The sequence below is a fragment of the Dermacentor silvarum genome, chromosome 2 (assembly GCF_013339745.2).
Source record: "Dermacentor silvarum isolate Dsil-2018 chromosome 2, BIME_Dsil_1.4, whole genome shotgun sequence".
Classification (NCBI taxonomy): Eukaryota; Metazoa; Arthropoda; class Arachnida; order Ixodida; family Ixodidae; genus Dermacentor; species Dermacentor silvarum.
The window spans coordinates 177,553,997-177,578,863 of record NC_051155.1 but is presented as its reverse complement, the minus strand read 5'-3'; the positions used below and the strand labels follow the sequence as shown (position 1 = coordinate 177,578,863).

Sequence of the window (24,867 nt, the reverse complement as noted above, 5' to 3'; positions counted from 1 at the left end):
TAATTACGTTATTCATCAATTATGCACTAGATCGCGCGAGCTAAAGACTTCGTAGAAATTTGCTACCGGATTTTACAACGCTGTCATTGCAACTTATGGGGGACGAAGCTGAAAGAACAAGAACATTTTATGTAAAGAGTAAGAAAACACAGCAACGAATATATATATATATATATATATATATATATATATATATATATATATTGTGCCTCTTGCCGATTCGCGGAAGTGGCATTGCCTTTATGCGCATATAAAAAGGTCCTGGTTCACTGTTTACAGAGCTAACACAGTGGCTTCCCAAAGTGGGTTACGCCAGAGTTGGTCCCAAGGGGCGTACTTGCCGGAGGTCACTGCGTCAACGTTCGCGACCTTACTTCGGACATAATCGCAACTAATAACTCTGTTAGGCCAGCATTTGTTCGGTTTTCCGACATGAAAAAGAACCCCCTCTTCGTCAAGCCACGCTCCTGTTGCTTCATTAATTATGCATTCTTTGCCGTGCTGGCTCCCGCAAGGAATGCAAACTCTGGGAATGCGGACAGCCTTTGGCATTCTGCTTAGTTAAGATGATTTCTTTAGCACGTCCGACGGCTGCGAACGCAGTTTGTCAAAGAATACAGAATATTTGTTCAGCCACAGTAGACAAAAGGAGGAAAGGCGTCCTTTGTGGTATTCCGCATTGATCAGCCACTAAAGTGTGTATAGGAGAAAAAAAAATTATTTGAAGTGCCTATCTGGAACTTCTTTCTTTTGTTGGTCGCACCCTTCCTTCGAAGGGTGAATTTTCCTGTGATTATTCTTTTTCCTATTTAAATATTCTTGCTTTCCTTCTACTTCCTTACAGGCGGATGTGCAAGCAAAGTACGTCAGTCGTCGCGGCATACTACTTGTTTCCTTTCTCTTTTCCTGTTGCACGTGTATGTAATGTATAATAATAATAATAATAATAATAATAATAATAATAATAATAATAATAATAATAATAATAATAATAATAATAATAATAATAATAATAATAATAATGCTGACTCATGAAAAATACGCTGCCAAAGGCAGCGGCGCAGTCTTACTAATTCTCAGTTCAATCTGGAAAAGAAGTCTATGGGCCATTCTGGTTATTAGAATGAACGCCATATATAGAACATTTATTTATGTACGAAGCCATGTTACTTAGGCAGTGGCGCCATCTATGGGCAGTCGGCAGCAGGCTTGGGCGAGCACTCCGTATTTATGCCAGATATATGCTCGGCAGCCGTTTTTCTTCGTTGTTCTCACGCTCGCGTGGTCTGTATGGAATGATGAGACGTATTCTACGTGGGAATAGGTTCTGTGAAACGGGTTGAAGTGGTTCAAGTAGGCATCGCCGGAGTTATTGCAGGGGTCGAGATGGACGGAGCGCCCAAAGCGATGTGTGCTCATGTGCGAAATTGAGCCTACAATCAGCCTCGGAGGTCGGTTGTGTAATTTTGAAAACTTGTTCCACGAATGTCACCTTGCTGAAGCATTCGCACTATAATTCTCAGCTCTGGCCTAGCAGCAACGCGTAATTACGAAACATATATGACTATCCTAACAGCGTGGGTATCATTCTGCTAGGGAATAAGTTGGGTTGTTTTTACTCTGACAAGCGTTGAAACTATTATCTGTAGATACATTGCGTGACTACCTGATTTGTTGGACGAGATTTCCGCCTAGAAATCAGGTAGTTTTAGTTAGTAATAACAGCATATCGTACAGTGTGACTCACACTTCTCGAGTGATCGCGCAACCGGCTGCGGACTGGGCGAGCGTCCGAAGCAGTGGTACAGATGCTGGGTTCTAGATTTGTTTGTTCTATGTAGCGCATGGTACAAGCATGCGGCATGACCATGCGAGGTATTACTGCGGCATTAGCCAGTGCTCGTTATTTGTAATTTTTCTCGTGAATAAGAAGATCTTGTTCGTCCTGTCCTCCACGACGCACTCACCAGTTTTACGGAAATTGTTTTCTCACGAATAAGCTCACGCGTAATGTAGGTAAGAGCAAGTACATAGTATTTAGGCCTATCATCAAGCCGTGCAGAGACAACATTAACATCATGTTAAGGAACCAGGAGCTGCAGCAGGTTGAAACACAAAAATTTATTGGAATATGATTCCAAGAAAATATTTCCTGGAACATCAGAACTCAGCAAGATTGCTGGACGCATATTTAAATTGAATCCATTCGTACCACTTCGGCTGACAAAAAAACGTATATCACGCTCTTTTTTTTTACTCGCGCATGTCCTATTAGAGCACTGCTCGGGCCGATGTTTTCAGCCCGGGCCCGGCCCGAGCCCGTTTTTATGTTGGGCTGCCCGCCCGAGCCAGACCAAAAGTTTTATGGCGAGACCCGAGCCCGGCCCTGGCCCGGAAATAATCTACGTTACCCGCCCGGCCCGCCACCCCTTTACCTTAGGCCCGAGCCCGGCCCGAGACCGAAAAAGACATGTTTTGCAGAGTCGAGAAGCGCGAGGATAACTCGCTGCACGTTGCATGCACACCACCAGAAAGTCCGAGCCCGGCCCGGGCCCGGGTCAAAAAGCACATTCCGTGCCCGAGCCCGGGCTTTCGAGTAAGCCCGAGCCCGTGCAGTGCTCTATGTCCTATAGCATGCTTACGGTGACAATATTTCATGGCATTATTACGGTGCCCCGAGGGAAATGTCTAGCAATCCGCTGTTTACAAAACACTGTATACTCAAAGCGAGACACGTATACGAATATAAACTTTTAATTTACATTTACAAAAACAACCTGCATTTCTGTCGAACAGATGAAACTACGACCAAGTATTCAGTACGTAAACAACGGCTTCTGGTACCTGCCACAAGGACAGGGTATGATAGAGCCCTAACTAAATATCGTGTGCCTGTGCTTCTAAATCGTGCCGGTGAAAAATGAAGTTTTACCTCTCAATAACACAGTTCAAACACCATATCAAAGAACTCTTTGTGAATGGACTAATGTAGGCAGTTGACACTACCGTGTATCCACTATTAATGATGTCTATTGGCTTATGTGTATTTCATGTACATCATGTGTAGAATGCTTCCAAATGCTCAGATCTATTGGGTTATAATCCTGATTTTCCATTTACATGTTTTTTCTCTTATTTTATTACTTTTCTTTTTGTATGCATATGTCGATCACAAAGAGGTTGTTGCCAATATACTTTCTCCGTTGTGTATGTTTATATACTTTTGCTGCTCCTTATGCTGCTATCATGGTTGATTGAATAGCACTATATGCTAAATTTCATTTTTGTATGTTTTAATGTCAGTTATGTTACCTCGTAGCGAAGCCCCGTCAGGCCAAATGGCCTTTAGCTTCGCTTCGTTTTTCTGTATGTGTCCACAGAAATAAACAAACCGTTTAATAAACAAACAAACAGAAATCACGTAAATTTCTTGGAGACCCAGCTAAAACATCTCGAAATCGTTCCGCAGCACGCGGTTGCCGGTGATGATGATGACACTGATTTATTCGCATCCACTTTAAAACTGGGCGGTGACATGCAATCTTCCAGCATGCTTGAGTTAATGAGGCATGCCATACATGCTTTTCATTCGAGTATTTTGTAGCGAGAGCTACATTGGCCGCATTCTCGCCGTTTCGCTGTGGTCGGTGGCCGCACCGCGATCTGAGCCGTTGCCTAGCAACCGTGGCAGCTGGCAGCGCCGCTCGCCGCGCCATCTGGCATGACGTCAGAGGAGGAGCCGGTCAAACCGCGACCTGAGCCGTTGCCTAGCAACCGCCGGCGTTGCATCGCCGGAGGAGCCGGCGTTGCATCGTATATATAGAAGGGGCGGCTCGGTTGGATTCGTCAGCAGATATGGAAAGTGAGTCGGAGTGACTGAAAGAAGCCAGGCTTCGTCGCCGGAACGAATCCAAGAGGAGGCAGCGAGCCGAGGAGACGGAGGACGAACGAGTCGCACGCCTCGAGAAGCATCGAAAGTACAAAGCGGCCAGGCGAGAGCATTCAGATGAGGATGGTTCGTCGTCTCGTTCGGCATCTCGTGCCAGGGGCGCGGATCAACGACGGAATGAAACACCAAGCTAAACAATAACATTAACCGTACCTCTCGCTACGCACACCCAGGCATAACTGAGTTAAGCCAGAGCCAATTTTTTTGTATACATCTCCTTAATCTATTTTTTCTCTTCCTCAAAACTTCCACCTCTACCTTGTATCGCTCCCTATGCCTGTAACGGATCCGGTAGTACTAATAATTTATACGTATTTTGCTTATCGCGACTGATGACCGGATAATGGTTACGTCTACTTAGAACCAAGTGCTTCTGGAAGGTGTAGATTGCCTACGGTCTCACTGGATGAATACCTTCGCATTCCATTAATAGATGTGCTGAGTGGCGGTCTCCAGAGTTTTTCTGCAGCAGATAATATGCTTCATGTTAGTGCAAATAGCTCCTCCGGTATGTATTTGTCCTTAGGCAACAAGTTCGAGCCTCAAATAGCAAGGCCCTGGCATTTGTGCTATCGTACAAATTTTCTTTTTAAATTAATTTCTTCACATTCTTATAAATCTCCATGATCTTTCTTGTTTCCATTATTTGCATCCAATTCAGAGTCTTTGTTTCTCTCACTTTCTTTTTGATGACTCCTGGTTGTCTATTTACACTTTCAATTACCCTGAACTTGGTCGACATTTTTTACCTCTTCCTCCATTCAGTGTTCACGCTTTTCAGGTACAGATACTTGTGTGCATTAGCAGCCTAATAATTTTAATCCATGCAAGTACCTGGGTCTTTCTTCAAAACTAATTTTGTCAGCGCTTCGCTGACTTCGAAGAGGCCTACTCCGTGTCATCCTCCACTGCCTCACTTGTGCTTTAACCGTGGGTTCCCAAAGCCAACCAGCCGACCGATCTTTGGCTAACTTCCAACCCCGATAAGCTTTCCAACTTTAAGCACAAAATGGCATTTGCGAACGTTAGCGCTGGCCCTATTACTGCTTTCCAGATTACACGCACCACCTCATAATGATTTTGGCCCCAAAGAGCTCCGTGTTTCCTTATTGACGCATTCCTCTTACCCTCTATTTTCACATTATCTTGGTGGGTGCTTGAGTAAGTATTTACTTCCTTATGTATCCGCCGAGGTATTTATATTGCTTGACTATGGGTATGACTCGCTGTTGCATTGATACCAGATGATAACTCGTATCTTCACTTATGATCATAATTCCCAATTTCTCTCTGCTAAACTTAAGGCCTATGTTAGTGATCACATTCAAGGCAACACATCCAAGCCGCGCCGCGCCGGCTCGCAGATGCCAGAGAAGCGGAAAGGCTCGTCGTGCGCGCTTTCCTCCTCACTCGATGAAAATATCGATATATTGCAAGTTTTACTCCGGATACTTTTTTTGTTTATTATTTTAACATGCACTTAAATCTGAGTGCGCCAGCATTTTTGTATTCCGTATCATCGGAGTGCAACCGCCGCGTCCGGATATTGAACTCTGGTTCACAACCTCAGCAAGAGAACGCCATAACCACTGAATTACTGAGGTAGCCTTCGGAGGAAATAAATGAATCAACGGAATCAAAAGCACGTACCGGAAGAGTGCCGAAAGCAGTGTGGAGGCAATCACAATAAGAGCTTTCACCAGTTTACTGCTCCATGACACATGACCAGTCAACGAAGGTCTGTAAAATACGCAAGCAAAGAAAAAAAAAAAAAACAATAAAAGAACGAGCTGAAGTTTGAATAAGCTCGTCGGAAGACAATCCAAAAGCGACAGACTATGACTAATAAATTGTGTATATATAGATCAAGATCAATCACCGCATTGATCGAAAATTATTTACCGAAAGCAATTGATCCAAAGAGCACAATATATTCAAGAAATGATAGGCCAATAAAGGTGTTCTTTCACTTGTCTAGGATGTCAATGGCGTGAGCGCTAACTTCTTATTTATATTCATAGCTGTATAGCCACTTGGGTAAATACTGACAATTATTTTGGTTTAAAAAATATGCAGTTACAACGTACAGTCGCAAGCAAAAGTTTGTGAACCAAAGGTGCCATGATTTTATTTTTTTTCTTCGCTGCCTGGGCATTCCGGCCGAAATCAAGAGCGCACCCCTATGTGCACGTGTTTGACCAATACAACGTATTAAGCCAATTTGAGGCCGCGGAGCTGCGCTTGAATATATTTAATTTTTTTGCTGATGCCGTGGTCTCCAGACTATTGCTCGCGACTGTACTTATTGCGACCTATGTGAAGCGAAGCATTTAATGAAACACTGCACAACTAAATGCGATGCGTACAATTTTGTTGATTTTATCTCATACAACCTGTAATCTCATGGAACGTTTTGTTTGTCCACCGCACAGGTCACAGCCTTTAGTCTCGCGCATTCTTTATGCTTATGCAATACACCGTTCACAGGCTTTACCAAATATGCAAACACCAAACCTGGCGGATGTACAGTGTCAGACGTTGCCGCAGTGATGCCACAAGAACGAAGGCGACGTATGATGCACGCATATGACACGTAATAAACACATTTAGAATTTTATGGCCTTTGTGTCACCGTCACACATGTACATTTTGGAGTAGGAAATAAAGACAAGACACTCAAGCCTGCTGGTCTTTCGGCTTGCGCCTGGGAAGGGCCCTGAGTGCAGGACTCCTGCGACTTTAGCTGCTTACCGTGCCCGCGGGTCCGAGCCGGCCAGAACGGCCTCCCATTTCTCGATGATGGGTGGGGGGGTTGCTGAAACTTCGGCAGTTTCGGGCATTTCAGTCACCACTATTGGCTATTTCTATCGAGAATGAGTATCGGTTGGGGAATGCAAAGCCCTGGTATAAGGCAGAATGCGAGAGAGAGAGAGAGAGAGATAAAAGCAAAGGAAAGAAAAGGAAGTTAACGGCAGGATATCTCTGGTTGGCTACCTAATTGTTCGTGGGAAACAGAAAATGGGAATGAAAGAATCAACAAAATGAGAAAAGAGAACGACAAAGTACCGATTCTTCACTCCGGGGAAGACCTCGTAACAGGGCCAGATGCGTATAAGGATCGAGTGAATGTTATTAATTGTGAGTGAAATAAGATGTACTCGACGTCCATAACGGCGCGTGCTAACTTGCTTAAAGGCTCTGCTGCGTCACTTTTTTTTTTATAAAGGGGTAGAAACAAAATTTTATTTTTTTATGTGGTTTTCAAGCAGCTTCGTCACCGAGGTCGTTTACGGAGATGCCGCAGTGAATCTGCAGCTACTAAAACATGATGCTGCGTCATTTCCGATCGCGTGGTGGTGCGCTTCTCGTATCTCTGACGCGAATGGTTGGCAGGAAATGCGGTGTATAGCTGACAGAAGACACAGTAATCTGCCTTTGAGTTGCAGAATATTGCCCACCTATTAGCCGGTTATTGATTAATATACGGAAAAGTGCCTCGGAGGGCAACCAACACCGAATCTGTCGGTGTTGCATTCGACTTTCATTAGGCGTTTATGAGATAACCACTGCATCGGGGGAGCTGGTCTGATTGGGTGAATCATCAGTATACGAAGCGATCATGAATTCGGTCAAAGTAGGAAGCGTGCGAACAAGCGAGACTTGCTTGCTCAAAGGCAAATGTATGCAGGTGAGTCTACTTTCGTATCGATGTGACGGAAAGGGGCACTTTGGGTTGTCGTAGACTCCCCAGGGTTGACAATGAATGGGCTGAGAGTGTTAAGCACAATGGCACGGAGGCACGGTGAGTGTTGACGATGACGTTGACGGCACGGTGAGTGTTGGCGAACGATGTCCATGGTCGTCGTTCTGGCAGAAATGCAATCTAGTTTAACTGTAGCCGTCAAATGTGAGGGCCATGTGCCTTCAGTATACGTATAGTGGCAGTGTATAATACGTCGATATCGGTTGGTCTCAATCAATGATAACTAATCCGGCAGTTGAAGGTTTCCGCGGTAGGCTTGAATCAAGCCTTCCGAACAAGGTCGGCAATTGCTCCCCTCTAATTATGAGTAAGTTCTTTGCAAGTGCCTCAGTAACTGTGGCGCTGTTGAGGCTACCGCTATTACTTGCGTCGATGTATCATGTCACCCTGAGAAGGTCGATGAAGAATTAACGGCATGGGTGCCTTCATGACAAGGCTTGTTGATTCGATGTAAATAATGCGGTATAAAGCGCCTTACGCTTTGATCAGATACAATCAATCGCCTAAAATCGATGGAACATCTGGAGATAGTTTTCTCCACAGCTTGCTGAACAACAGTGGGCGCCTACTTTCTCTTCAGAATGATAACGTATTGATGACAATATTATCCGCATTACCTATGAACTTACCGAGCCTGAAAAAAAATCAAGAAAGAAGGAAGTGTGAAGGTCTTTCAATGTCTGTGCGACTGTTTTGTTTCCTTAACATGTATACTACTGCGTGTCTCCTTAGTGTCATTTCTTTTCCGGGTCCACCTCGAAAGCAGATCTTTTTCGCTTCTATGGTTTTAGTATATCAGCTTTTTTTCTGAGAGCACATCCACTTCTGCTTTGTGTAGAGTTCCTGTTCCTTACCCGTCTCCTCAACATAGTCAACATAGCGCCTCGGTGCTCTGAAAGCGCCAAGACAGCCGAAAACAAGGAATTATATACTGTAAAGAACATTCGCTGTATTCCCATTATTGAACGCATTAGGAAACCATCTGCCGGACGCCGAAACAAAACCGAAAGACTGGAAATAAGAAAGAACACAACAGGAATACCATGTCCCGAATGCACTATACGGTAAGGGAAAAACAACAAAGAAAATGTGTAAACTGGGTTGTCTTCCTATCTACCGCCAATCACACCAAAGATTTTGCTCGCTGCCTTTCGGCACATCAATGCCGCATTATACGTGCATTACACTGTCGCGATGGACCTGAACTATCCTCCGTATCTGATCCCTTCACGACAAAACCTCAATTATGCGGAAGGACACGTTGAAAAACCAGCCCCTGGGTACGATGTAGGTGACTCCGTACGCTGTTGCAAAGAAGATTGCAGAGTGGTGCGCAGATGGGCGTGGCTTTGCAGTAAAACATGAAACGCACGGGAAGCACGGACTTTTGTCGTCCGGAGACCTTATCTAAAGGGTGACGTTCACGTGCTTTGTTGGCACCGCTTTCAGACAAAGTGCATTGAAACCTTGCCACAGGCAAGCCTCTTTCTCTGCTGAATGTAGTATTGTATAAGGTACCATCCCATAAAATTTGCAGATATTGATTTACCCTAACGCCTTTGATCGTGCGACTACAATGGCTCCTGCTCATTTATCGACTCGCTGGTGACCTGGCTTCTCTGAACAAGCTGAGGAATCGAAGTTTGAGTAGATTGGCTTTGGTGTTTCAATTGTGTTATATTGAAGTTCGCACCATACACAGCGTCAATTCCGATACGTTGGGAACTCTTCTCCTGTATTGCATCATATTATTCAGTATCTGCGTTGTCTTCAGGTCAGGGCACGTTGGCACTTTTTTTCTGAGACGAATTTTTCACAAATTTTAACGCTGTGCGTACGCTACTGACTTTTTTTACGTAATGCAAGCGCAAACTGGTTTAGAGGAAGCAAGTGATTAGTGACTGTATTGCCCAATGTATCGAACTCTCTGTATATTGTGAATGCACAAATATTTATCTCGGGACATGAAACTAATGAAGAAGTGTGCCCCGTGTTATTCTGCGTCATGAGACTGCTTCGCGAACTACTCGATGCCTAATAATGAATGCCCATTTATTATTACATATTTAAATTACTATTTCAGTTATTACCATTAGTCAGCATAACAATTGTCCCTTTAATTTAATAATTACAACTATTTCATTTTACGGCTTTTCCTATAGGATTTGTCGTTTTTATCCCTTCTTTCAGCTCGTGCAAAACACTGAAGGGGTTAAAAGTAAGTTCAGTCTCCCAATCGCATTGAATGTCCGTACGACACTTCTTTACAATTACACCATTTGACGTTTAAGCGAGTCCATCATTTCTAAAGTAATTAAAGCAAGAGACTAATATGATAATGTTCGATGAAGTGCTTGATGCGGAAAATATGTTTCTTGACACCATATACCATTAAAAAGAAGAATTAACCATCACGTTTAGAAGTCCAGCCTGAGCTAACGTACCAAAATTTCGTTTTGACAATACACCATAGCAATTTTTACCTTTTTTTGTTACGTGTGCACTTTTTCGCACCCGTCGTGTGACACATAGAATAAAATACTATGTGCTAAGTCAGTCCGCCATACGCTAGTGCATACGATTCGTGTCAAGGCTAAACATAAAGTGGAACCGCCCTCGTCCCTTTATCGTCAATTTCCAATACAACTTATTCCACCATACCCTGACATGAACTTATGTGGCCAACTTTTTAATCGGTTTAGGCAGTCCAGACAACTTAAAGAACCAGCAGGATGAAGCCATGATGTCGCTCATAGACGAACAATTCGTCCCCTTTAGGTCCACTACAACGATGTCATACACAAACACAGCGGTTAAATAAGTGCGCGTGCAACTATCGCGTTCCCGCCATCACCCACTCCATCACCTGAGTTCCATCACTCAGCGGATGTGAAAGAAAAATTGTTGATACGGGTCACGTACACAATAGATGCAGGCCATATGTTCCACTCATCAAAGGAAGATTCTCATTGTTATTTTCTTTCTTGAGTCTCTTAGACCTAGATAGACATATGCGCTGCTAGTTGCCAGACCGCTTCCCCACAGAACCTGAATACCTGTGTGGAAGGCGTTGCTTTATTTTTTCTGGCACCATATGGTATATTTATTTCTCCCATGTGTTCGCGAATCACGGCCCCTGGCGATTCCGCTTTGACATATAGAGCTCCCGATTACTTCTTTCTTGAAGCAGCGCCCACGCGGAGCCCAGGATGCCTGCTAGCTGGCTTTTCTAGCGACGCGGCCTACAATGTACCTGTAACAGAATATAATCGGTCACACGCAGAGCAGTTGCTTTTAGTGTTTTGTTTTGTTTTGTTGTGTTCTTTTGTTTGTTTCATTGTGTCCTGTGCGTCGCTCGACTATCATGTTCTGAAAGCGTTTGCCTTAGAGATAGCAGTAAAAAGCAGACAAGGGATACAGAAATTACCAGGAGACGCCAAGATGAAAGCATGTGCCGGTCGAAGAAAGCCTACAAACACTGGTGGCCCGGCGAAACAGGATCCCAGGGTAATGGTGATCTGACAGAGTAACGGGTCAGAATCGGAATACAAGAAAAAGAACGACGATTGGCAATGAACGCACGCACGCACGCACGCACGCACGCACGCAGGGACACGCACAGAAAAAAAAAATATTCCGCACATCAGTCAGGACAGTCCCATGCGATTGAGCAAAGGGACCACACATCTCCCCACAGTATTAATAATCACTGTTGTGATCTAACGACTCGTTATTATCCCAGTTACTGCTTCTAGTTTGTAGTAACTGCGTAATATTACTGCAAACTGACCTCTCTGTCTTCGGCAAGCTTGGATGCTGCTCTCCGCCCCATGTACCCCCTACATACAAAACAATTATTGCAATGGGACACAAACTTTTTGTTGTGCGAAGTCTTACATTGGTAGGTCGATGTCATGACACAAATGAAAGCCCTCTATTCACTCCGCGCAGACGTAATGTGATAGCTTCCTGACTGATTCTTGCATAAAAGCTATTCTCTGCAATCAACCCTGATTTACTGGAACTGCGGCCTTACAAGTGTCGGGTGAAAGGCCATCTTATCCGGTATCAAAGCTGTCCTTTCACTGCTTGTTAGCCTGGCGAGTATTGTTCTCCGAATTTGTTTACGTGTAGGACATTGCAGGAAACGTGCAGCGCCATAGTTTCAACAGCCATTTTAGTATTTTCCTATACTTACCGTCAGCACGTCTATTCCTTCGCTCCGGTCGTTCTTGCTGTAACAGTACAAAATATCGTGCTGACAATGCTCTAAGGAGAGGAAGAGCGAACAGATCGCGCTTTCCACTGAGTGCTAAAGTATGGAACACAGAAAGCCATTTCGCGTCCAACAGACTAAACCCCCATTGTCTATTGTAATAATCCTGTCAGTTTTAGAAAGTGTCATTGCTGCTTCCAGTCGCTTTGTTTCGCTCACACTGTCGTAATCAATATTTCTTTCCAGAAAATGTGCCTTTAGCGGTACTGCAGTGTGCTGATTCATCGCCAGCTTACTCGAATAATAATGAAGAGAGTGAGGGCACGAATGAGTCGATAAACCTTGGCGAGGGTCATGAAGATGAACGTAAGATCAAACAATGGAGACCCTCTATAATTTCCTTCTATTAAGGACGTATTTTTGGGCTAGTTGGTTCTTCATCGTCAAGTAAAAAACAGCGCCAGAATATGCACAGGACCAAACGACGAGTAACAGGACAGACACAGGGCGCACTAACAAGAGTTGTTAGTGCGCCCTGTGTCTGTCCTGTTAGTCGTCGTGTGGTCCTGTGCATATTCTGGCGCTGTTTTTTACTTCCTTCTGTTACGTGCTGCGGAAATGTCATATGCGTGTTTCAAATAGGCACGAAAAGTTCATGTACTTCAGTGCCCAGCATTTGTGATGCTTAAAAGTCGTGTTTCTTTAGTGATCAACCCTGTTACCATGTACAGTCGGTGACGAAAGTTTACGGGGCGTGGGTTCCCTGAAATATTTGAGTTCCTGTAGTGTTTGTGCCCGCAACAAGTACACTAGAACAACTATGTTATTCGAGTGTTGTAATGCAAAGAAGAAATCTCAATACAATGTAACAAAAGTCGAACACGGAATGTCGACTTTTTACGTCAACGTTTCAAAAAAGTCTGACTTGGCGCTGAATTTAACTAGCTGTCCTGGGGAACTATTAATTCCATTAAGCTCAAGTTCAAAAAAAGTTTGGGGCAAATTATAGCCAATGTTCTTGTGGCCGAAATTTTTTAAGAGGAAGGTTTACATAGTGGCCAACTCCGACTTCGATATTAAAATACACGTAAAAAGCAGAAGTGTTTCCATGAAACCTATGAAATGGTTTTTCATTTGAATAAATTTATTTGACTTGAAAGAGAAAGCTAAAGTCTTGTGACTCAAGGAATGCAGAATGTATAAATTCAAACCTGGAATTCAAAATTCCTAAAAGTTGGTAAGTTGTGAAAAATTTAGCCACCAAGTTTACAAATGCGCAACTCTGAACAAAAAAATATCGCACTTCTGTAAACTGCATCTGTAAGAGCATTGAAATCGAGTTAATTTGATATTCAAGCTTACAGCATACGTGAAAGTGCTACAATGTTTACCAGGGTTTTGCAGAAGAGTTACCCACAAATCAATGGTGTGTTTCAATGCAATGCATATAACATAAATTTTGCCCGCTTTACGACGCATTCGTAGGTGTAGTTTACACAATCGTAATATCACTTTTATTGCTTAGTTACAGAGTTGTCAACAGGACGAGTTTCTTGTAATTTTTGAATTTTGAACAAGCAAAAAAAAAAAAAGAACAAAAATACTTGACATCCTAAATAAACAACTTCCTTTCTACAATGACTACATTGTAATATTTTTTAATGTAATAAACCTTATCAAATTCGGTGCATTGGTTGCCGCGAAAAACAATTTTTCCGTTCTCATGTATATACATCGGAGTCCCGGAGCTAAAGCTTCCTCTAAACAAGTGCTCGAAAGTGGAATATTGCCGGCAAGTCCTCGAAAGGGCAAATTAAACGCGGGGAGCGTTTTAAAGTATATGGTTTAATTATAAGCAACTGAAATTCTCATCGAGACTGCTGGAAAGAAACAGCTTCGCATGAAAGTGGGTTGTTATTCTTCAAGGTCCCACAAGCGTGTTGTCTTTTTTTCCCTTTCCTGCCGACGAAACATTGGTGCGCTTCTCCCCAAGGACAATTTTTCCTTCCTTTTTTTTTTACGGCACTACATTGCTTATCCCCCCCCCCCCCCTTTTTTTTTGTTAGCTTATACGCGAGAAAGTGAGCCACACGGGACCCACGTTAGCAAAACGAACCAGTCACAAAAGTAGCTCTTTTGAGGAAAGCATCGGGAACAATAGCTCAAGAATGTCCCCCAAGAAGCCTTTTCAACGTGTGTTCTGCCCTATTCGACTTTTGCCTGGGCGTTCGAAGCTAACCAGTGTGCCGTGTCTCAAGGATTAGTCCCTATGGGACTCCGTATGGAGAACTCAGTTACTTGTGCAGCCAGGAGTGCGTCTTTTCAAGCAAGGGCCCCGCTAAGGAGCCGTGGCCTCTGTGTGGTGTCGCATGTTAACGAGCGGCCGGGCTCCCTCCGGTTGTCTGTGCAGGCGCAATCAATGTTGCCCAGAATAGCTGAACCCTGTGATACGCCCTAGTCTCGACCACGCACATTTAGGCACAGACAGAGGGACATACCGTATCCACTTGCGTAAGATCCACATTCTGTCTACACACATCGTTAAGTTATGGCTATGGCATTCCTGGGCCCGGCGTTCGCACTGGAACATGGTCACAATCAAATGTTGGTGCACATATATAGATCTCGAAGGGTGTCAAGGAACCCAAAGTGGTCAACAATAAACAGAAGTCCTCTCTCATTAACCTTGCCCTCCTTTCGGCGTTAAACTCCGTCACTAGTATATTAAAAAGAAAGAACGTCAAAGCGCACGCTTCAAAGCGTACACTCACACAGGCCATCTTCAACAAGACCGAAAGCGATGAAGAATACGGAGTAAAAGTTTTTCTACCGAGGTATTTAGTGGTTGCATATTTAATTGCACCAGCCGTGGTAGGTAACTAATTATGGCGTTCTGCTGTGGAATATGACGTCGCGAGTTCGAGTCCTGGCACCAGCGGCCGCATTTACGAGTAGATGAGGGCGAGATGCAAGGACGCTTGTGTGCGTAGATTTAAGTGCACGTTAAAGAACAGCGAGCGGTTAAAATGAGTCCTGAGCTTTCCACTACGCTATCCCTCATAGCCTCAGTGAGACGTTCAACTTTATGAATGAATGAATGAATGAATGAATGAATGAATGAATGAATGAACGAGTCAATCAATCAATCAATCAATCAATCAATCAATCAACCAATCAATTAATAGTCCACGTTGCGCGGAGTTGAGTGTCAGCAGGTGGCCACAACCCTCATTCATTTAGGCCCTGCAAGCTTTCAATATTTCGAAATAAACAGGTGCGGCTCCTACACGAATGAAAACGGCAGCCGTGGCAGCCGGCTGTGAGGTCTAACACAATTGAGGCAGCAGCTGATCGCATCGCGTTATGTAATAGGATGTCACGCAACACTGTCGGGGTGCACCGACCAAGACAGAGAGAGTCCGCAACCGTGTGTACGTTGACGCAGCAGTTGCCTCTTTGTTCCCGCAGTTGCGTAAGAAACTGATGCAGCGCGCAAGCACTTATAAGCGAAGCGTCAAGAGCACGATGTGCCCGCATGCACGTGTGGGCTTTTCCCGCAGCGGATACTGCCGGCGTATATTTAAATGGGACAGTTCTATAGATGACTGGAAAGCGACCGCATTGATCAAATTATGCAGTTTTGAAATAACATTATCTGCGGAGTTGTATGTAACGGCGGGCAATAGAAAAACTATGAACGCACATAGTAGATTTGAAGCCTCCGGTGAATTCGACCCCAGCAAGATTTCTGCCTGTTGGCGTGAACGAGAGCTTTCGGTCATGACTCGGGAAAAAAAGAAAGAAATTAATAACAGCATTATCTGGCTTGAGTAGTGCGACTGTTAGCTTCCTGAATACAGAGTCGACATTATGCTTAAGATGATGAATTTGTAATAGAAATAAAATTAAAAAGAGAAAGCGATCAAATGCCTTACCGCACTAAACAAGAAATGCTGGGCATAGTGGATTGAGATTTGATCGCTTGACATCGTCGTCTTCCTCGGACGTGGAGTTTTCAGTGAAGCTTACAGTATAGAGTAACGCTTATCCGATCACTCGAAGATGATGATCGCTCCATCGAGTTAAGCTCACCTTTCCGACGACGAACCCTTGTCTATAGAAGCAAGTTGCCGATACCTTCGCGCAGCCACACACTCAACACAAAGATTACCGCCTCTGCGTTTGCCTGGACGGTACTGTACTGCGTCAGATGACGCACGGCCTGCAGGCGTTTTCCATGCACCCGTCGTTTTTCGCGTCCGCATGTTATCCCCACCGCGCGGTCCATTGTTTCCTAAACAAGGGGGGAGCGAGCGCCTAATACCAACAGCTGCTCTCGCTCGCACCGCGCGTTACGATACGAAGCGGCCAGCGGATCCGGCCTTCTAGTCGAGGCGCCTGTCCTCTTCTGCACAGACTTCCACGTGCGCGTGCTCCCTCGAGGCGACAGATGCGTACCCGAAAGACCCGTGGTGAAAGGCGTCATTGTTCCTCTTACAGGGCCAGCTATTAAGACCACATCCACGCTTTGCCGCCGCCGCTTCCTTCGTCCAGTTCGCTCGGGTGAACCGAACCAATGGTGACGTGGTGTACTAAACGGTCGCTGTCGAAGATGATGCTAGTAAACGTATTTGCGAAGGAACTTCAGAGGCAGGAGATTATATGTGCTGATGTGAAACATTTTCAGATAGGTGTTAGATTGAGAGTATATAACAGTGAGAGCCTTAAATCGTCTGTTAATTCCTCAAAGCCTCAAAATAATTATCGAAGCTTCAAGGAACCCCGATAACGCGAAGGGGTACCGTGCCATGGCAGCCAGTGGAGTGCAGGCAATCTTAAGGCCCCGCCACAGAGAGGGCAATGGAGGTATCCAGCTGAATATTTGCGGATAGTGATTATAGATTCAATGTAAACACTAGTCATTCCTTTAAAGAGTGAGTTGTAAAACTCCGAAGGACATAATTACCAAGCTTACGATTACCCGTTGTAAAGCGGCGGAACACCACGGCGAGCTGGCTGAGAGTCTTCGCATTGTTTTTAAGGCTCCTATTAGGTGCAAACTTGAGCAATCTTTGTGAAGACTCGAGTGTCGACTAATATAGCGCTGAGAAAATCGAGCGAGATTTTGCAAATAGTCTGATCGTATGCCTCTTTGCATGCCTCTTTGCAAAGGAGGCATGCGATTCCTGCAAAGAGTCTTCATAAAGGTGCAAACGTTATAGCATATTTCGCGTTTTTTTTTTGCATGTTCAGTATACATCGTCTTAAGATTATCAGGTCGAAGATGTGGGAGCTGTGGTAGCGGAACACACGAAAACATACGAGAACACACGAGAACATTACGTAATCATGTAAGAAAAACTCAATACTTTTTTGTTACTCATTTGTTATATGCAAAAAAATTATGGCGTATTACTCCTTAGAGGGAGGGGCACAGTAAGGTGCATTTGACATTGCTAGCAACAAGCGAAGTTTCGGAAGTCCCTTCATTTTCGCAAGCCATAAATGAGTGCTGAATATATATGCATGTGCATAAGTGTCCGCGAGCATAGATGGAAAACGATTCAAGAGAGACAAGACTATTACGTCAGCAAATGATTAACTATGGTGCCAAGCGCACATCTATAAGAACGCAAACTTGATCTGGCTGTACGGAACGCTAATTCCTCGAGCGTTCGTAAATTTCGTATAATTGCACGCTACATCTGGAATGCAGAGGAACCGGAAGAATAATTTTACTATCCTTCCCGGTTAATCAGAATTTTCTCGGATTCACTATCATCAACAGATATTGGGCTCGGTATTCCCCATGAAAACATTGCACCGCGTTCGGTGTGCTGTAGATAAGACGTTCGAGATCAAATTATCTGCTAAGGATGTAGTCCACCACTTATGAAAAGAATGCTTATCGATTAATAAGGCCTTAGTAAAGCGTTCTTTCTTCGAACACCCCAGTACAGCCCAGACGAAATGTTTATTTGCGATTATTCATTTCAAACGATTCAGCAGGGATAACATCTATTTTGCAGGACATAAACTGATGATACAAAAAATAAAAACTGAGATCGTGCGTATATTAAACAAGTTTGTGATGCAGTGTCTTCGAGTTAGCCAATGGCAACTTGAGAAATTGTAGCAGGAGAAATGGTGGAAGAGCAAAGCATTTCGCTAAGCAGAAACACATTGAAAGGCCGAAAAGAAGATATTAAAGGGCTCATGCTCTGAAAAGCAGTAGTCTATATACTCGTACATCCACTGCGAAGGAATTGACCAAGAATGAGCTGGCCTCTTTTTGAAGGTGACATTCAAACGCTTGATTATTTTCTGTACTCTTCTTTTTCTACCGTCGCGGTAGCCCAGGGGCCGGGGTAGCGTAGGTCGCCATGTTAGATCCCGGCCGCGGCTACTGCATTCCGATGGGTGAGGAATGGAAAAAAAACTTGTGTACCATGGCTTAAGTGCCCGTCGAAAAAAAAAGAAGAAGCCCAGGTGGTCAAAATTATTTGGGAGTCATCGGCTACGGCCTGCCTGATAATCAGATCGTGGTTCTGACACGTAAAATTCTAGAGTTTGTAACTTTTTTTTCAGTCCCTGCAAAAGTTCTTCAGGCTCCGAATTCCTGTATTGCTCCCCCGATGTACCAAAGTATCCACGATTTATCCAGGCTGCTAGTTGTGCAAGAAGCAATAGCCGCGTAATGATAACAAAAGCAGCATGACTATACTCGCCCGGAGGTCCAAAGTTCCTTGGTGACGAGAAGTATGTCTCTGCCGGCAGTTCCACTTGATGAACTGAGCTGAATGCAACGTCCGCATCAGCAACGAAATTATGTAGTACATGTATTGGGAAAATCAGTTGTGAGATACAGAGCTGCAGCCGGTGAGTAGGTGAACAATAAGGAAAAATGAGAATTAAAAAACGTGTATACTACATCGGCGTTGATGTGACACGTAGTTATTACACTGGCAGATTGTTCTTTACTACGCATTTCACGTAGTGAGAGCCATAATCACGCGGTTTGCCCATGACAGGTAATATTTATGGCAGTGTCGTATTCCTCCAGTGTCCTGCAAGGAAACCTCAGATGTTAAAAGAAAACACAGATGGTAAAGATACGGAGAAGTGAGTAGGAAAATGAAGTAAACACACTTGAGATACAAACGTGAAGGTCACCGAAACAAGGAAGACGACGTCCCATTGCGGCAAAAGGGTTCTAAGTGCTGTACACCGTAATTTGAGTGATATGCCTTTTCTGGGGCACTATAACGTAAAATGATTCCAAACTCTTTTGATTCCAAACACCTGACTTCAAATTTACGTAACCACCGACGCAAGCATCGGGCAGTGACTCGCAACGTTGTCTGAACAACCCAATCTAACGCTCTCCTCGTTTATAGGAGGTCATCTTTGTTCGCTTTCAAAACCAATAACATTGTCTACACTCAGCGTTTTTTTATCTAATTGGCTTACAAGAGACGAGGAGCACGCTCTAGTGCAGAAGGAATTCGATGGGGCCGAGCCAGCACATTGAAAATAGATAACCGCATGAAGAGGGTGGTGCCGGCTTCTCCGATTGGTCCGCTTCACCTTACTTAGCTTGCGATGGCTGGTCGAAAATCGCGGCGGCGTGCAGCGGAAGGATGAGAATGCCGCTAAAACGGATCCTCAGCAAGGAAGAGTTGGCAGAGCGATGTCGTATGCATGTTGAAAGGGCACGATAACGTTTTACTGCCACGAAAAAAAGGTTTATCATCCGCAAATAAATACATGCTCACCGGCAGGTGCGAGTAGCGAGGGCCTGAGGGAACAGTGGGCCGCCATCTTCTATTCCTTTCGGAACGGGGCAGTCTGTGGCTATTCAGAAAAATTTTCAATTTTGTTCGGCATATTAATGTATTTTTTTCGCGTACACGTCACTTTGACGTGGTGAGTTTTCGCGGTTTTGTGAGGTCGCGTGACAGACAGGTGAAGTGGGCTTAGCGAGAAAATATTGAACCAATAGCAGAGGGCTAATGGTGAAAAGGCGCCGAATAGGGAATGATTACTTTTCTTTTGTGCGGTTTAATCATGCATAATCAGTGTGTACACGTTACACCAGATGGGGAGCTATCGCGGTTTTCGTGACGTTGTGTGACAGACAGGCGAAGTTGGGAGTGGCCCGAAAATGTTTTGACCAATCGTGGAGGCTGATTGCAGAAATTGCAATCAAAACAGTTTGGAATCATTTTACGTTATAGCACCCCTGGAGTGCGGAGAGTGAAAAAAGAATGTAGTTTTGAATTATCTTGTGGCTACATCCTTCGGCTTTTCCTTCTAATCCAGTACCGACACTTAACCTTACAGCAGTGACAAAAAGCGAAAACAAAGAACCAAAAATGGACCAGACATATCGTGACTGGTTATAGGAGAGGTTATTGATAACCCTGGCTTTATTTACAGAAGCTGTTCATACAAGTATTACCAGTCCACAGTGAGCGATTTATATAGTTTTGGCTCCCGTTTCTATTTCACTGATGCAGGATTTGATTTCGACTTTTTCGTTTTGCTGCGATGAAGCTTCGGCGTACACCAAGTAAGTTTAGACAACATCGACTACTCCTGCAGCTTTTTCTTTCCCAACAGGTACAATGAGTTCAAATATTGAAGGACAATGGAAACACAGTAAGCTGATATTCATTTATCCTTCAAGACGGCATAACACCAAAGAGCACACAGACAAGAAGAAACATGGGATGTCCAATAATAATACATGAAGGGGACAAAAGCACCATTGAAGAAACCGGACAGGCACCCCATGAGGTGAAAGAAAGCTACTAAAAACCTGGCCTTTCAACTCCGACACAGAAGCCTTGATCACTACCCTTGTTCGTAATTGTGAACTAGGGCTTCCTTGCGACGGCCAAAACGTCGAGTCTTCAATAAATGTTTACCTTGGTCGGCGTATGTCCCGTTTCATCGAGATTCTTCTAGGCCTGACGAGATTTCTGGAGACTTTCGACTGCAATAGCACACTAGTTGCTAGGTTCTCGTTAATGTCTCTGTGTTACTTTTCTTTTCCTTTCTCGTTTTTTTTATGCGTTAGCATTAGCACTGTCATAGTGAAATAAAGTGTATGTGTGTTTTGTGTGTATAAACGGTAACATGGTATATGTAGAAATGGCATGGAAGAGTTTAGAAGATTGTATATGTATATATAGATATATTGTCGAATGAGCCACTGAACAACACTTTGCAATGCGGTATACGCGGTATAAATAATTCATCCCGGACCGCAGAGAGGGGCGACGTAATTATAACAAATTTCTCTCGCATTTATGGCTAAATCGCCACAGATTATTTTTTTTCTTGCTTGGCGCTGTGGTAATCATGCAGGTAATAAAATAAGCGTCCCTTCCATTTGGGCATGGCACTTCACGGCACAAAGCTAAGGTGCTCAGCCGATCCTTTCAAACAATGGGATTGTGGGCACGATGATGCATATGTTTTTTTTCTTTCTTTCTTTGTTTTTTTTCTTCGAATGCGTGAGTGTCTCCTTTGTGACCGAGTTTCACCTTCCAGCAGCATCTGTCGCCCTACTCTATTAGGTCTAACAAAAGGAAACATCGGTTATTTTTTTTTATTGCCGTTTGACTCAGAATACGACGTAAACCAAGATTAGTCGGATGAATAGCAATGCTAAACAAAGTACTAAGGTCGCCTTATCTGAAAGAATATAAAATACACAGAAAATGTATATCGCTTTTCAGGCAACAGAAAGGTACCTGAGGCAGACAGAGCAAATGCCATCTACAAGAACAGTTAAGAACCGTACTTTTCGCCGTGCATGTAGACTGTCGTTTATTTCGTGCACAGCATTACCTAATCATCGCTAGCTCCGATAGCATAGTACGAATTCAGTCAGACGATGTATGGTGAACGAGCCAAGGGGGAAGTGTGTTTTTCGACGCAACACTTTTTCTCAGTTCAGCTTTTTTGAAACAAGTTTACCCATCACTCACGGCTGAAACGAGACTAGCGCGACATTATTTTGCATTCGGACTGAGAAGTCTCATGGCTATACTTGGAAAAAAATTACAAAGCTTGCTTGAGGGCTAACGTGTTAGCTCTGTGAGCGCGCAAACGATGTAGAGAAGGAAAGCACCTCAGTTATTGCTTGGCCGAGTGACGGCTCCCAATATCTTGTGATTCCGTAGCAGAATATTTTGAAAGTGCATGGCAGTGTGATCACGCTCGATTTTCCGCCAACTCTACCAGCTGCCCTTCCAACAACCCTTGATTCTTCTAGGTATGACAATGTGTGTTCGAGGCGGGCAAGTCGGCGTGTGTGTGTGCGCGCGCGACGCAGGCGTATGACGCGGACGTTAGTATGACGGCGACAGAGATTGCATGACGACAGATACATATTTTTGTCGATGCAACGTTCCATCCTGTTCTGTAACGGCATGCGTCGATCCCGAAGGCAGTGCCCCGCGTAAACGGGGCCGATCTCGACGGCGATGCGATGTCACCGTTTTAGCAGAAGCGAGGTAAGGATAGGAGAAACTGTCGCATTTCTGCTTTTGTAACCCGATTGCTTCTATGCGACGTGACGCACGCGCCAGCAATCTCGAAACGCTAACAAAGAAGGAGAGCGGTAACCTTGTTATTCTCTCGGTCCCAGCATGCGTCCGTGGCCTATTGGATGGAACATCAGTCTACTACGGCTGCGGGACCCTGACTGAAATCCCGTAATTTTTCTTCGAAGAGGTCCCAAACGAGGCGAGACAGGAACGTACCCACCGCAAGGTGCCTGATATGAGGCAAAAAGTTATTCGCATTGAGAAGAAGAGACACTTGACCACCCCGTTGCTAGTGAGTCATCTCTAAAGGTATTCCTTCAGGTGCGATAGCATTGCTCCCATTTCGGGGTCGAATTAACAAATCATTTTTTGGTAAGGGCTGTTATGTATTACCAGCCACCTTCTAGATTATACTTTAACACTCTGATTCTGTTCTAGCGAAAAGTTCTACATTGTAAGAGCGTTTTCTCTGAATACGCGTAATGCTGTTTGCATTTCTAGCTTATTGAGTTGTAGTCACGTGCCCGAACAGCGACTGACTGCAAATTCTTATTCTTCATCATTATGAAGTAAGAATACCGTAACGGAAAAAATTATATGTTGTATGATGTTAGTGCTTTTCTTTTTCAAACCGAGGAGTGGTGCTAACAAAGCGCCTAAAGGACGAAGATTTTTGTTCTTATGTGATGGCTTGCCATTGGCTGGCCGCCTTCACGAGTGATGAGTCAAACGTCCCGATTGGCTAGCACCTACTCGACATTTCTTGCGTACGAACATTCTTTGTGAGCCCGGTCCAAGGTCTCTAATAATATTTGTTTTGTTGTGCATTTTAGTTCCACCCGTTATTGGGAAAACTCACGTGATATTCAGAGTAATGGCGCATGGCGAGGTTAGTTTACAATGGAACTATCTACAAAACCTGCCGCTAGCAAGATATTGAACGATAAACTATGTTCAAATAGAGTTCTTAATTGGACGGTTGAGTGACACCAGCGGGTAACTCGATTCTTATTTACCTGCATGGATGAACAGGCCGAATGTTCATGCATTAGCCTAGTAGTAACGCTGACGAATGTGAATACGTTTCGCATTAGTAATTCGTAGTGCATAGCTCTCAGCGGCTTTGTGCCATCTTCAGGAAAGTAAGTGCTATATCTTGGGTGTCGTAATTCACTTACAGTACGTCGCTGGCTATATTACTATCGGGAGAAAATATAGATGAGTGATATTGGCTTGCCAGAGTACTTTCTAAAGAAACGTGAACCATGCTTGACCACTTCATCGAGGTGCAGTAGAAATGACATAGAGAGCACTGCTGGTTGTTTGCGGTCCAGTGCACATCTTATATTGACTGACTACACGCCTGTACAATCTCATTGTTTCTATGCCAGACAAAACAGGCGCCAAAAGTGTCAGCCAGGTTGCTCTTGTTGCGCGGAGTTCCTGTCTGATCATGACAAAAATATTGTGGGCGGGCAGACGGAGATTGAGGGGGAAGGGGGGGCAGCAACAATCAAGCCGTAAAAGAGGAAGGCTAACCCCTATATTAGTGTTTCTCGCCCAATCTAACGACAACAATAGGAGACATTCTGGCGCAATATATATATATATATATATATATATATATATATATATATATATAGTTACAAGATTTTTTAATGGGCCAAGCGCGTTTCGAAAAATCAGAAGCACAACTTCGCGGTTATCTTAGGTTTATTTACCCAACAACCGACCGACCTTTTTCAAGGGTATATATATATATATATATATATATCAGAGTGAAGCAGATGAACACGTACGTCAGGCGGACTGCCATCGCCTATCACAGGCGCGCGAGTCTAGCGCTCGAGCTATTGGCGCTGACCGATTGCATTGCCAGTTGTGTGTCGGCCTGCTAAGCGCTACGTATAAAGCCTATTTATTTAATTGGCGGTGGTGCTGAGTAGTCTTCAAGACTACAGTCCTGGAACTCCGACGCCGCACTGTGCCCGTTGCGATGACCAGCGAGACAAAATACTGGTTACTGTTACTGAGTATATACTGATTGATACGGGGATCAAGGGAACGATGCTGCGTTTCGCTACTGCTTTGCAATATATGTTCTGTATAAAGCTAAACATGTGCTAAGCTTTATAGTCTTTATAAATGGGAAGATAAATAGATGGTGAAGAAACGACAGCTTGCAGCCAGAGGAAGTGGCACCCCCGACCTCCGCTTAACGCTTCTAGTCCGATATTTCACACAAACGTAAAGAAGAAGAAAATTGACGTATCATCCATACATAAGCGATAGCTAATACATATAGGCAGTTGCAGAGATCTAATAAAGATGGCAGAACACTTATGCACGTGGGTTTATAGCAAGTGATCTGAGTATTAAA

At 44.1% G+C, this 24,867-nt stretch overlaps 1 protein-coding gene across 2 annotated transcripts in view; it reads right to left on the bottom strand.

The window, feature by feature from the left end:
- LOC119442193 (calcitonin gene-related peptide type 1 receptor) overlaps nt 1–16,348 on the bottom strand; it is a 123,804-nt gene extending 107,456 nt beyond the window's left edge. For both annotated transcript variants that reach the window (XM_037706971.2, XM_049661953.1), the window contains exons 1-2: nt 16,021–16,348; nt 5,600–5,689 (exon numbers count right to left, since the gene is read on the bottom strand). The gene's annotated coding sequence lies outside the window, so the exon portion shown is untranslated. The remainder of the gene's footprint in view (nt 1–5,599; nt 5,690–16,020) is intronic.
- Between the last annotated feature and the right edge of the window lie 8,519 nt (nt 16,349–24,867).